This window comes from Muntiacus reevesi, chromosome 1 (assembly GCF_963930625.1).
Source record: "Muntiacus reevesi chromosome 1, mMunRee1.1, whole genome shotgun sequence".
NCBI lineage: Eukaryota > Metazoa > Chordata > Mammalia > Artiodactyla > Cervidae > Muntiacus > Muntiacus reevesi.
In genome coordinates this window covers 261187743-261202162 of record NC_089249.1, presented here as the reverse complement: position 1 = coordinate 261202162, position 14420 = coordinate 261187743, and the positions used below count along the sequence as shown (strand labels likewise).

Sequence of the window (14420 nt, the reverse complement as noted above, 5' to 3'; positions counted from 1 at the left end):
GAGAAGTTCTATACAGTCAGAAGAAAAAAGACTGGGAGCTAACCGTGGCTCAGATCATAAACTCCTTAAGCCAAATTCAGACTTAAATTGAAAAAAGTAGGGAAAACCACTAGTATATTCAGGTAAGACCTGAATCAAACCCCTAACTTTTATTTTATTTTTTTTTTAAAGGTTACCAGACCTTTATTGAGACTATGGCACAAGGTTCTCTTTTCTTCTAAGGGTTTAGAATATATAATCCAAGTCATTTATTCTCTTGCTAAAAATTCCAGAAAAAGCGGAAACTTACTTTGTCAGTTTCTTTTCTTACACACTGATATTTTCTAAAGGTGATTCAATTTAATTAGTGAAATGATCTTTAGTTCAACTCTGGCAAGGCATGGGTTCCAGTGAGAAGCCTCTGCTGTAATTTTTAGATATCTTTCTTGTTACTGTTTTGTTTTAACTATTAAGGAGCATCAATGGCATTAAAAATAAACTATCTTTTCCAAGCATTGTATTACTAATTAGAGTTTTTATTGTTTTGATTATTCTGTTGTTTAGAAGTTGTTTGATTACTATTTTTTTTAATGTCTCTGTGGATTTCCTGGACATTTTTCCTCCTTTTTATCTCAGTCAAAACTTTCTTTTTTTTTTTTTTTTTTTTTTAATTTATTTTTTTTTAATTTTATTTTATTAGTTGGAGGCCAATTACTTCACAACATTTCAGTGGGTTTTGTCATACATTGACACGAATCAGCCATAGAGTTACACGTATTCCCCATCCCGATCCCCCCTCCCACCTCCCTCTCCACCTAACTCCTCTGGGTCCTCCCAGTGCACCAGGCCTGAGCACTCGAACCTATGGACACCTTATCTTTGACAATGGAGGCAAGGATATACAATGGAAAAAAGACAACCTCTTTAACAAGTGGTGCTGGGAAAACTGGTCAATCACTTGTAAAAGAATGAAACTAGAACACTTTCTAACACCATACACAAAAATGAACTCAAAATGGATTAAAGATCTAAATGTAAGACCAGAAACTATAAAACTCCTAGAGGAGAACATAGGCAAAACACTCTCCGACATAAATCTCAGCAGGGTCCTCTATGACCCACCTCCCAGAATATTGGAAATAAAAACAAAACTAAACAAATGGGACCTAATGAAACTTAAAAGCTTCTGCACTACAAAGGAAACTATAAGTAAGGTGAAAAGACAGCCCTCAGATTGGGAGAAAATAATAGCAAATGAGGAAACAGACAAAGGATTAATCTCAAAAATATACAAGCAACTCCTGAAGCTCAATTCCAGAAAAATAAATGACCCAATCAAAAAATGGGCCAAAGAACTAAACAGACATTTCTCCAAAGAAGACATACAGATGGCTAACAAACTCATGAAAAGATGCTCAACATCACTCATTATTAGAGAAATGCAAATCAAAACCATGATGAGGTACCATTACACGCCAGTCAGGATGGCTGCTATCCAAAAGTCTACAAGCAATAAATGCTGGAGAGGGTGTGGAGAAAAGGGAACCCTCTTACACTGTTGGTGGGAATGCAAACTAGTACAGCCACTATGGAAAACAGTGTGGAGATTTCTTTAAAAACTGGAAATAGAACTACCATATGACCCAGCAATCCCACTTCTGGGCATACACACCGAGGAAACCAGATCTGAAAGAGACACGTGCACCCCAATGTTCATCGCAGCACTGTTTATAATAGCCAGGACATGGAAGCAGCCTAGATGCCCATTAGCAGATGAATGGATAAGGAAGCTGTGGTACATATACACCATGGAATATTACTCAGCTGTTAAAAAGAATTCATTTGAATCAGTTCTAATGAGATGGATGAAACTGGAGCCCATTATACAGAGTGAAGTAAGCCAGAAAGATAGAGAACATTACAGCATACTAACACATATATATGGAATTTAGAAAGATGGTAATGCTAACCCTATATGCAAAACAGAAAAAGAGACACAGAAGTACAGAACAGACTTTTGAGCTCTGTGGGAGAAGGTGAGGGTGGGATGTTTCAAAAGAACAGCATGTATATTATCTATGGTGAAACAGATCACTAGCCCAGGTGAGATGCAAACCCCTAACTTTTATACAGTGGAAGTGACAAATAGATTCAAGGGAATAGGTATGATAGACAGAGTGCCTGAAAAACTATGAATGGAAGTTCATGGCATTGTACAGGAGGCAGTGATTGAGACCATCCCCAAGAAAAAGAAATGCAGAAAGGCAAAATGGTTGTCCGGGGAGGCCTTACAAATAGCTGAGAAAATAAGAGAAGCTAAAGGCAAAGAAGAAAAAGAAAGATATATACCCATTTGAATGCAGAGTTCCAAAGATTAGCAAGGAGAGTTAAGAAAGCCTTCTTTAATGATCAATGCAAAGAAGCAGAGGAGAACAATAGAATGGGAAAGACTAGAGATCTCGTCAAGAAAACTAGAGATTCCAAAGGAATATTTCATTCAAAGATGGGCACAATAAAGGACAGAAATTGTATGGACCTAACAGAAGCAGAAGATACTAAGAAGAGGTGGCAAGAATACACAGAAGAACTATACAAAATTGGTCTTAATGACCCAGATAACCATGATGGTGTGATCACTCACCTAGACCCAAACATCCTGGAATGTGAAGTCAAACTGGCCTTAGGAAGCATCACTTTGAACAAAGCTAGTGGAGGTGATGGAATTCCAGTTGATCTATTTCAAATCCTAAAATATGATGCTGTGAAAATGCTGCACTCAATATGCCAGCAAATTCGGAAAACTCAGCAGTGGTCACAGAACTGGAAAAGGTCAGTTTTCATTCCGGTTCCAAAGAAAGGCAATGCCAAAGAATTTTCAAACTACCACACAATTTCACTCAATTCATGCACTAACAAAGTAATGCTCAAAATTCTCCAAGCAAGGCTTCAACAGTACGTGAATCATGAACTTCCAGATGTTCAGCTGGATTTAGAAAAGGCAGAGGAACCAGAGATCTAATTGTCAACATCTTTTCGATCATCGAAAAAACAAAAGAGTTCCAAAAAATCATCTACTTCTACTTTATGACTTTGCCAAGGTCTTTGACTGTGTGGATCACAACAAACAGTGGAAAATTCTTCAAGAGATGGGAATACCAGACCACCTTACCTGCCTCCTTAGAAACCTGTATCAGTCACAGTTAGAACTCAATATGGAACAACAGACTGGTTCCAAATCAGGAAAGGAGTATGTCAATGCTGTATACTGTCCCCCTTCTTATTTAACTTATATGCAAAATACATCATGTGAAATGCCAGGCTAGATGAAGCACAAGCTGGAATCAAGAGAGATGGGAGAAATATCAAAACTTCAGATATGCAGATGACACCATCCTTATGGCAGAAAGTGATGAAGAACTAAAGAGCCTTTTGATGAAAGTGAAAGAGAGAGTGAAAATATAGACTTAAAACTCAACATTCAGAAAACTAAGATCATGGCATCTGGTCCCATCACTTCATGGCAAATAGAGGGGGAAACAATGGAAACAGTGAGAGACTTATTTTTTTTTTTTTTTTTTTTTTTTTGTTATCCAAAACCACTGCAGATGGTATCTGGAGACATGAAATTAAAAGATGCTTTCTCCTTGGAAGAAAAGCTATGACCAACCTAGACAGCTTATTGATTAGCTGAGACATTACTTTACCAACAAAGGTCTGTCTAGTCAAAACTATTGTTTTTCCAGTACTCATGTATGTATGTGAGGGTTGGACTATAAAAAAAGCTGAGTGCCAAAGGCTTGATGCTTTTGAACTGTGGTGTTGGAGAAGACTCTTGAGAGTCCCTTGGACTGCAAGGAGATCCAACCCGTCATCCCTAAAGGATATCAGTCCTGAATATTCATTGGAAGGACTGATGCCAAAGCTTAAACTCCAATATTTTGGCCACCTGATATGAAGAACTGACTCATTGGAAAAGACCTTGATGCTGGGAAAGATTGAAGGCAGGAGGAAAAGGGGATCACAAATGATGTGATGGTGGATGGCATCACCAACTCAATGGCCATGAATTTGAGCAAGCTCCAGGAGTTAATGATGGACAGGGAAGCCTGGCATGCTGCAGTCCATGGATTCACAAAGAGTTGGACATGACTGAGTGACTGAACTGAACTGAAATCCCTTGTAGGAGGATTATGTTGTTTTTGTTCAATCACTCTGTTGTATCCAACTCTTTGGGACACGATGTACTGCAGCACTCCAGGCCTCCCCATCGTTCATCATCTCCCAAAGTTTGCCCAAGTTCATGTCCTTGCATTGGTGATGTCATCCATCCATCTCATCCCTCTGACACCTTATTCTTCTGCCCTCAATCTTTCCCAGCATCAGGGACTTTTCCAAAGAGTTAGCTCTTCATATCAGGTGACCAAAATACTGGAGCTTCAGCTTTAGCATCATTCCTTCCAATCAGTATTCAGGGTTGATTTACCTTACAATTGACTGGTTTGATCACTTTGCTGTCCAAGGGCCTGTCAGTCTTTTCCAGCACCATAGTTTGAAGTCATCAATTCTTTGATTCTGTGCCTTCTTTATGGTTCAGTTCTTCAACCATACATGACCACTGAGAAGGCCTTAACTTTTTCATGACATTTTCATTCACTATGCTCCCCTGTTTTTGTTTGCTTTTAAATATTTGGCTTTTTTCTCTCATCTATTTTCTCTCTTTTCTTGGTTCAGAAATTGAAAGTTAACTGAAGCCAAATGTGATGATTGAAGTCAACCATGCCTACAACAGAGAACTGATCTAGCAGTCAGGAGAACCTGAACAATGAGAGGCTCTGTGGTTTAATCTTCACCTCTTTATTGAAAAGAGATGCTATCTGCTATTATCTGTGCTTAGCAGTAGGCAACCAATACAGAACATGCCAAATTTTAGACACTAGCAAAATAGTATATTCAGCTCTGTCCATTGAGATAGGTTACTCATTCATCTTTCTGGATAATAAACTAAAGAATGCTAAATTAATATTATTTAATCCAGTCCTTTTCATTTATGGGGAAATTTATAGTTGCCCACATCCTTTTTAAAAGGGGTTTCTTATAAAAGCCTATGCCGTGCAATAGATTTAAAGTTTGAAAATCAACACCAGAACAAATAGATGAATGTTAAAATAGGGATGGAAGAGAAAAATTCATGTTGATGAGTAAGAAATAATATTTAAATGGGAATTATAGAGTAAAAATGTCTCCTGTATTTATCACAGACATACTTCTTTTATCATGTTTTCCTTTACTGTGCTTTGCAGACACTGATTTTCTGTCGTTGCTCTCTTGTTGTTTGTTTGTTTTTATAAATTGAGAGTTTGTACCCACCCTCTGTCTGGCAAGTCCATCAGAACAGTTTTTCCAACAGCGGTTGCTCACTTTATGTCTCTGTGTTACATTTTGATGACTCTCAAAAAATTTCAAATTTTTCCCTTATTGTTATATGTTATGGTGATTTGTGACCAGAGATCTTTAATATTACTATTGAATAAAGATAATGATTCATTGAAGGCTAAACTGATAGCATTTTGATGTCTTCCTTTTGATTTTGTGTAGCAAAAACTTTTTAGTTTGCATAGCAAAAACCATTTGCTTATTTGTTTCTTGCTTTTGTTCCCCTTGCCCAAAAAGGCATATCAAAAAGTCATACCAGCATCCATGTCAAAAGATCTGCCTATGTTTTCTTCTAGGAAATTATAGTTTCAGATCTTACATTTAATTGTTTAACCCATTTTGAGTTTATTTTTTCATATAAGAAAACATTTTAATTTCATGATCTTGCATGTAGCTGTCCAGTTCTGACAACACCATTTGTTGAAGAGGCTATCTTTTCTCCATTGTGTAGTCTTGTCTTTTTTGTTATAGAGTCATTGACCATGTAAGTGTGATTTCATTTCTAGGCTCTCTATCCTCTTCCAATGATCTTTGTGTTTGGTTTTGTAATAATCCATACTATTTGTATTACTATAGTTTTGTAGTATAGTTTGAAATCAGGGAGCGTGATGCCTCTCACCTTTATTATCTGTGCTCAAGATTGCTTTGGCTATTTGAGATCTTTTGTGATCATATACAAATTTTAGGATCACATGGTTTATTTTTATGAAAAAACCATTAGTATTTTGATTGGGATTGCATTGAATGTGGAGACTACTTTAGGCAGTATGGACATTTCAACAGTATTCATTCTTTCTGTCCATAATTATTTGTGTCATCTTTAATTTATTTCATCAGTGTCATAGTTTTCAATATAGGTCTTTCAGCTCTTTGGTTCAGTGTGTTATTAGGTATTTTATTCTTTATGAATGGGGTTATTTCCTTAATTTCAGTTCTGATAGATCATTATTAGGGTATAAATATACCACTTATATATATATATATATATATATATATATAAATTTTGTCTCTTACAACCTTACCAAATTCATTGATGAGTTCTAGTAGTTTTCAGATGACATGTTTAGGATTTTCCATGTACAGTGACAGTTTTACTTCTTCCTTTCCAATTTGAATTTCTTTTTATCTGCTTGCTGTGACCAGGACTTCCAATACTGTGTTGATTAAAAGTGGCTATTTGTCATCATTGTCTTGTTGTTGATCTTAGAGGAAATATTTTCAATTTTTCACCACTACGTTAGCTATGCATTTGTCATATATGGATTTTATTATGTTGAAGTATGTTCCTTCTATACACACTTTGCTGAGAGTTTTTGTCATAAACCAATGTTGGAATATGTCAAAAATTTTTGTACCCATTGACATAATTATATGATTTTTATCCTTCATTTTGTTAATGTTGTATATAACATTGACTCGCTGATATTGAACTTTCCTTGCATCCCTGGGATAAATATCATATGATCACGGCATGTAATCCTTTTATGTATTATTAAATTCATTTTGCTAATATTTTTGAATATTTTTGCATCTTTGTTCTTTAGTGATATTGGCCTATAATTTTATCTTTTTGTAGTGTCTGTCGAGTTTTGATATCAAAGCAATGCCTGCCTTGTAAAATGAGTTTGGAATTGTTACCTTCTCTTCATTTTTTTGGACTTGTTTGAAAATAATTGATATTGAAATTTCCTTAAGTGTTTAGCAAAATTTAATTGTGAAGTCAACTGGATCTGTACTTTCATTACTTGATCCAATTTCATTATGTAATTAGCATTCTCAAATTTTCTATTTCTTCATGGTCCAGTCATATAATGTTGTATGTTCCTGGGAATATGTCAATTTTTTTCTAGGTTGCTCAACTTGTTATACAATTGTTTACAGTAATCTCTTATGATCCATTATATTCTTGTATTATAGTTTGTAACTTTTCATTTCTGATTTTATTTGAGCACTCTCTTTTCCTTTTGAAGAAAAAAGGGCAGTGGCTACAAGTTTATTGATTTTGCTTATCTTGTCAAAGAACCAGCCTTAGTTTTCTTGACCTTTTGTATTATTTCTTTAGTCTCTATTTCATTTATTTACTCTCTGACCTTTATTTCTTTCTTCTTTTTGTGATTTTAGGTTTGTCTTTATTTTGCTAGTTTCTGTGGGTATGAAGTTAGATTTTCATTTGTTTGTTCATTTATTTACTGAGGTTGGCCTGTATTGGTAAAAATTTTCTTATTTAACTACCTTTGTTGTGTCTGATAAATTTTTTGATTGTTCTGTCCCCATATTCATTTTTTCAATATATATTTTTTTAATTTCCAATTTAATTTCTTTAATGATCCATTGGTTGTATAGTATCACAGTCTTTAGATTCCATTTGTTTGTGGTTTTTTCCAGTTGTTTTTAATAGTTTATTTGTAACATCATACATTTATGGTCAGAAAAGATGCTTTAGATGATGTCAATTATCTTAAATTTATTGAGATTTGTTTTGTGGCCTTATTTGTAATCTACTCCAGATAATTTTTATGTACACTTGAAAAGAATGTCTATTCTGCTGTTTGGGTGTGAAATTTTCTGAATATATCTATTAGTTTCATTTGGTCTAACAGCATTTAAGACAAGTATTTCCTTATTTTTCATCTAGATGATTGATCAATTTATATATACACACACACACATACATACATATATGTAAACATATATGTATATGTATGTATATATACACATATATGTGTTTGTGTGTATCTTATATTTTAACCATCCAGCCATCCTTTGTTTTTTGATATTAGTATTTAGCCTATTTACATTTGAAGTAATCATTGATAGGTATATATTTACTGCCATTCTGTTAATTGTTTCCTGTTTGTTTTCATTGTTCTCTATTCCTTTCTTTTCTTGCTCTCTACCTTTTTGATTTGATGTTTGTGTTTAGATTTATATTTTTATCCCTTTTTATTTATTATGTATGTTATTAGTTCTTGGTTACCTTGAAGTTCTGATAAGACAACTTGCGTATTTATCAGTCTATTTTAAGGTGCATAAATTTGGCCATATTCAAAGAGCACTACCTTTTATTCTGTCCAACATTTTACTTTCTGATATCATATTTTATATCTTTAATTTTGTATATCCTTTAATTATTGTAGGTTTGTGTGTGTATAATTTTACTAGTTTTTTCTAACCTGTATACTAGCTTTATAGGTGATTGATCCAGTACCTTTGTTGTATGTTTGCCTTAACAGTCAGATCTTTTTCTTTCATAATTTTAATATACCTAATTAAATTCTTTTATGTTTAAAGAAGCCCCTTTAACATTTCTTGTGAGTTTGGCTTACTGTTTATGAAATGCTTTAACTTTTGCTTGTCTGGGAAACTCTATCTCTTCTTTAATTTTGAATGACAACCTAGCCAGATAGACTAATTCTTGGTCATAAGTTTTTCCCATTCAGTATTTTGAATATATCATGCCATGTTTTTTGCATGTAAGGATTCTGTTAAAAAGTTGGCTGATTATCTTATGGGTATTCTTCTATATGTAGCTAGTTATTTTCCTCTTGCTACTTTAAAAATTTTCTAACTTTTAACATTTTAATTATAATATGTTTTGGTGTGGGTCCCTTTGAATTTATTTTCTTGGTGCTGCCTGTGCTTCTGAGATCTGGATATCTGCTTCCTTTACCAGGATAAAAAAGATTTCAGCATTATTTCTTCCATAGGTTTTCTATCCTTTTATTCTCTCTCTTTCGCTTCTAGGTCTCTTATAATGCAAGTGTTACCTAGCATGCTTGATGTTGTTCCAGAAGTTCCTTAAACTATCCTCATTTCTTGTTTCTTTTTCCTGATTTGATTGGGTCATTTCCACTAGCCTCTCTTCCAAATCACTGTCCCATTCTTCCACATAATCTAACTTACTAACTTGGTTCCCTCAAATATATCATTCACTTCATGTTATTGTATTCTTCTGCACTGATTGGTTCTTTTTTATGTTTTTACCGTTTTTGCTGAAGTTCTCATTGTACTCCTTCATTTCTCTCCTGAGTTTGGCCAGCATCTTTATGAACATTACTCTGAACTCTTTATCTGGAAGATTGCTTATTGACAGATTGCTTATTTCCATTGTGTTTGGTTCTTTTTCTGAGGTTTTGTCTTGTTATATGGTTTGGAATATTTTCCTTTGCCTTCTCATTTTTCCTAACTTTCTCTGTTTGTTCCTGTATGTAAGGACCAGGTACCTCTCCTGGTGTTTAAAGAATAGCTTTGTGTAGAAGGTGTCCTGTGAAGCCCAGTAGTGTGGTTCCCTTCTAGTTTCTGGAGCCAGCTATTCTGGAGGGTCCACTGTGTGGGTTTTGTGTGCACACCAATTGTGACTGGACCACAGTTGCTGTGGGCATGCTAATACGTGGTGCTGGCCCATATTGCATCTTACCGTAAGGTCTGGCTACAGCTTTTCCAGGCACTCTGATGTGCCAGATCAGCCCCTATGGTGAAAGCCAAATAGAGGGTTTGTCAATGCTGGCAAAAGGCATATGCTAAGAATTGTGAAGTGGAGGGCAGCTTTCAAGGATTTCTATTGCAGACCATGGGTGCCTGCCTGGCTTGGCAGGACAAGCAGATGCTTTGAAGGAGCACAGGCTATGTGCATTCACAGGTGAATATGGGACAGGTTGAACAGCATGTAAGTGAGATGAGAAAATTTGAAATTGATGATGCTGTGAAAGTGCTGCACTCAATATGTCAGCAAATTTGGAAAACTCAGCAGTGACCACAGGACTGGAAAAGGTCAGTTGTCATTCCAATCCCAAAAAAAGGCAATGCCAAAGAATGCACAAACTACCACATACTTGCACTCATCTCACACGCTAGTAAAGTAATGCTCAAAATTCTCCAAGTTAGGCTTCAGCAATATGTAAGCTGTGAACTTCCAGATGTTCACACTGGATTTAGAAAAGGCAGAGGAACCAGAGATCAAATTGCATACATCTGCTGGCTTATTGAAAAAGTAAGAGAGTCCCAGAAAAACATCTACTTCTGCTTTATTAAATATGCCAAAGCCTTTGACTGTATGGATCACAATAAACTGTGGAAAATTCTGAAGGCAATGGAAAGACCAGACCACCTGACCTGCCTCTTGAGAAGCGTGTATGCAGGTCAAGAAGCAACAGTTAGAACTGGACATGGAACAACAGACAGGTTCCAAATAGGAAAAGGAGTACATCAAGGCTGTATATTGTCACCCTGCTTATTTAACTTATATGAAGAGAACATCATGAGAAACGCTAGGCTGGACGAAGCACAAGCTGGAACCAAGATTGCTGGGAGAAATATCAATAACCCCAGATATGGAGATGACACCACCCTTATGGCAGAAAGTGCAGAACTAAAGAGCCTCTTGATGAAAGTGAAAGAGGAGAGTGAAGATGTTGGCTTAATAGCTCAACGTTCAGAAAACTAAGATCATGGCATCCAGTCCCATCACTTCATGGGAAATAGATGGGGAAACAGTGGAAACAGTGATAGAGTTTATTTTGGGGGGTTCCAAAATCACTGCAGGTGGTGATTGCAGTCATGAAATTAAAAGACGCTTACTCCTTGAAAGGAAAATTATGACCAATCTAGACAGCATATTAAAAAGCAGAAACATTACTTTGCCAACAAATATCTGTCTAGTCAAAGCTATGTTTTTTCCAGTAGTTATGTATAGATGCGAGAGTTGAACTATAAGGAAAGCTGAGCACCAAAGAGTTAATACTTTTGAACTGTGGTATTGGAGAAGACTCTTGAGAGTCCCTTGGGCTGCAAGGAGATCCAACCAGTCCATCCTAAAGGAAATCAGTCCTGGGTGTTCATTGGAAGGACTGATGTTGACTCTGAATCTCTAATACTTTGGCCACCTGAATCAAAGAGCTGACTCATTTGAAAAGACCCTGGTGCTGGGAAAGATTGAGAACAGGAAGAGAAGGGGACAACAGAAGTTGGATGGCATCACTGACTCGATGGACATGGGTTTGTGTAGACTCTGGCAGTTGGTGATGGACAGGGAGGCCTGGCATGCTGCAGTTCATGGGGTCACAAAGAGTTGGACACGACTGAGTGACTGAACTGAACTGAAGCATCAAGTCAGCTAGGAAGAGAATGACCCCCTAACCAAAAAATAAATAAAACAACAACACCACCTGCTAGTTCATTTGTAACCAGAGAATGTTTCAACAGATCCCTTCCTTTTTAGTAGCCCTAAAAGTAGTCAGTCAATCTCCTTCACTTATGACCAATGTACTTTTGAAAAATGCTGTCTCTGTTCCAGGATTTAGACTGCTTGAGACTTTGTGTGTGCCTCTAAATAGCAGGCTCTAGTTCTCCCAGATATAAGCCCTGCTGGTTTCCAAATCTAAACATTACAGGGGCTCTTCTTCCCACTGCAGGTTTCGCATGGGTGAAGACCTCAGGGTGGAACTCAGAGCCCCGTCACTCCTCAGGGAGGACTTTTGAAGTTGCAAAATTCCTCCTGTTTGTTGAACACAGTGCTTGAGGTGTGGGTCCCTTCCAGATTGTTTCTCCATACTCCTACCCCATCTCAATGTGGCTTTTTCTTTATACCTGCACTTGCAGAAAATCTTTTCTATTAGTTTTCAGGTCATGCTTAGAGACGAAAATGTTCTGCATGTACTTTTTTGGTTTTTTCATGACAAAAGGCAAGCCCAGGTTTTTCCTACTCTACTATCTTGTCTTACTTGATCAATGTCTTTTCACAAATGCAGATGTGAATGAATGTAATGGAGATACCTGAATGTAATAGAGAAAAATATTTGAGTTAGATTAAGAAGTAAATGTAAAGGCCCCAAGTGGTGCATTGCTTGGAATGTGCAAAGCACAACAGTAAATTTGATAAAGAAACAACTCAGGAGAGGATGGGAGTGGTAGGAATGAGGTAAGAAATAAAAGGGCTCAATCAAGTAAGATCAACCAAGCCCTTACTAGGACATTGATTTTTACTAGTTTTTGTGTGCATGTGTATGTTAGTACTTAGATTTATTTTAAAAAGTAATAAGTACAACCTTAAATCAGTAGAATTTCACAGACTTTTTAGATATTTTATTTTTGGCTTATGGTAATTAAGTGTAAACAGTTGCTCTGAGAGCTACTTTCAACAACATAAAAAATCACTCAATTTAAGAAAATTCATATAATCACTTAAGTTCCTCAGAAAACATAAAAAATGAATTACCATTATATTGTTAATATGATCAATATAGATCTTAAGATTGGGGGAAAAAAGGAACACAATCTCCAATGGCAGCACAATCCTCACCTCCTTCAGAAGCAAATGAATATCAGAATTAGCAAAAAGATCTTAACAGAATTAATCTGTCAATTATATTAAGGGAAAGAGGAAACATTTTAAGAAGGATGATCCCAGGAACATTGCAGCTGTGAAAGGTAATGAGGTGCCTTAAATTTTTCACTTGAAAATTCTGTAATGACTAATTAATGGTCCATTCAATTACGTGGAAGATTTTATCTTCTCTGAAAGCAACTTCTAATGGCAATTATGGAATGCTAGTTGTGACTTGTGATTTGGAGGGTGTGCTGCCTCAAAATTTGACCTAGATTGTCTAGTAGGTCTTGTTTATCCTCTAAGTCTACAGACAGTAGAATCAATGTGTCACTTATTCCAAGGACTTCACTTTTAGGCACTGATGCATGGGCCATGAATGCTAAAAGCTCAACAGACTTTCATATTCCCCCTGAGCTCTCAGATAGAATAAATAACTTTAGGTTCTTGAGGAAAGTCTCAGTATGTTGAAGGAACCCTTGATATAAAAGGTGATCCCCTCTGGGTGGCCTGTGAACCGATGCTTTGCCAACTCATGCTGAGGAGAAGAGGGCAGCCCAGGATAAACAACCTTTTCTACCCAAGGATCTGACTCCAGAAATCGAGCAACTGCCATTCCATTTTCAAAATACTTCTCCATATGGACTTATAGAGTCTTCAGGCCTTTATTGTGGTGGTAACAGTCAACAGGAGATGGAACTGCTCCAAGAGAATTTTGTAAGAAACAGAGGATTAAGTGACACTAAGCCCATTGTAGCATCTGGTGATTCATGTCTTTTGTTGCTGAATACATATAAATACCAGCTCTCAGTGCTAAAGGCCACTGGAAATAAGTTGACATAAATGTGTTATCCACGACCAAAGTAATGTCTCCAGGTTTAAGGACAGTATGTGCATGGGTTTCATTGTCAGTCATCATCAGGCCAGGATGTGTGGGGGTTTCAATCTAAACAAGCTTGGTTTCTGGCATAATAGCTGCCTCTAACAGTTTGGTTTTGGAACAATCAACAAATTTATCTTTAATCAAAATTCAGTTGTCACCTGCCTGAAGTTCCTTGTTTGTATCTCCATACACATCATCTTTACAAACAATTTGGCCCCCTGCTTTTTAACAGATTGTCAAAGGTCACAGAGGCTACTTAGTCCCCTCCAGGGCTGCCACAGCTTTTTCAAGCAATTCCTGATGGGATTCCAGACTGGCTATACTCAAACCCTAGTGTCACCCTGGGCGCTCCAGGTTGCTGTTTCCCACGGATAGGGAAATATTGGCATCTAGGCAGGAAACCGTGTGCAGAGGTGTCTTTTTACTGCATGCTGAACTGCAAAAGAAAGAGAGAGTTAAAGAGTGAGGAAGATAAAAGTATGAAATTGGTGCACTGGGACTTGAAAACGACAGAAGAATTAGGTGAGGGAACGGTGAAGGCACACCTGGGCCCCAGCAGTTAGCACATAAAAGCTGGACTCTGTGACTTTTACTGCTCTTGACGTGAGGTGTATAGTGATGGTTTTTGAGAAGAGTCATAAAATTATCTTCTTTCACAATTTTACAGAATCACCCTGAATGGTGTGTTGAGATAGAGTCATCAACTAGGCACATATTATAAAAATCTAAATGAAGAGTGTTGGTGGCTAGGACGAAGGTAGCAGCTATGGAAAAGTGAGAAATGGACATATCTTGTATAATTTT

At 36.6% G+C, this 14420-nt stretch overlaps 1 pseudogene; it reads right to left on the bottom strand.

Moving 5' to 3' along the window:
* Positions 1 to 12957: 12957 nt before the first annotated feature.
* Positions 12958 to 14046, bottom strand: LOC136158551 (cystathionine gamma-lyase-like; annotated as a pseudogene).
* Between the last annotated feature and the right edge of the window lie 374 nt (positions 14047 to 14420).